Genomic DNA, 750 nt, shown 5'->3' on the forward strand with positions numbered 1-750 from the left:
AAGGTTCATTCTATATTCTTAACAAATGTTTAATGATGATGTAAGATGCTAAGTTTGGAAAAACTGGGTGAAAAGCACACAAGAAGCCTATGAGCTAACTTTGTAACTTTGCTCTAAATCCAAAATTATTTCAGGATGAGTTTTTAAATATAAAACGTGGAATAAAAATATCTAAGAAGACACTACAAGATGGAAAGAGCGCCCATGTTCATGGATAGGCAGAATTAATATTGTTAAAATAGCCATACTGTACTCGATTTGGCAGCACATATACTAAAATTGGAACGATATAGAGAAGATTAGCATGACCCCTGCGCAAGGATGACACGCAAATTCGTGAAGTGTTCCATATTTTTACTAGACACAAGAGAAGGCCCTAGGCACTCAGGATTGGAGACCCGCCCAGTCTGGGAGAAGGAGCTGCTGCACAGTGATTGGTTCCCGCGTATTGAGAGGAGAAGCTTGGCCTGGTGGGCACAGCTCCACCTACTGGAAGAGAAGTTAATCAAACTCTAAGACTGCATTTATTAATTTTTTATTATTATTATTTGGGTTTTTTTCATTTTCATTTTTTTGTTGTTTTTTAAATTTTTTAATTTTAATTTTTATTTTTTTTATTATTTTTTTTAATTTTTTTTCTTTTTTTATTTTCTATTTTTTCTTATGTCTTTTCATTTCTTTTCAATTTCCTTATTCCCCCTTCCTTGAATTCTACCTGCTTACTCTCATTCTCTTTAGTGACTTCTTCCC

General features: G+C 33.7%; 1 non-coding gene across 1 annotated transcript; it reads left to right on the forward strand.

Moving 5' to 3' along the window:
• Nucleotides 1-249: 249 nt before the first annotated feature.
• LOC124088249 (U6 spliceosomal RNA) lies at nucleotides 250-356 on the forward strand. Its single transcript, XR_006850316.1, has one exon. It is a non-coding gene; the product is annotated as a U6 spliceosomal RNA (small nuclear RNA).
• The last annotated feature ends 394 nt before the right edge of the window (nucleotides 357-750 follow it).

Source organism: Marmota monax, unplaced genomic scaffold (assembly GCF_021218885.2).
Source record: "Marmota monax isolate L192 unplaced genomic scaffold, Marmota_monax_Labrador192_F-V1.1 WCK01_AAM20220418_F8-fsc00021, whole genome shotgun sequence".
NCBI lineage: Eukaryota > Metazoa > Chordata > Mammalia > Rodentia > Sciuridae > Marmota > Marmota monax.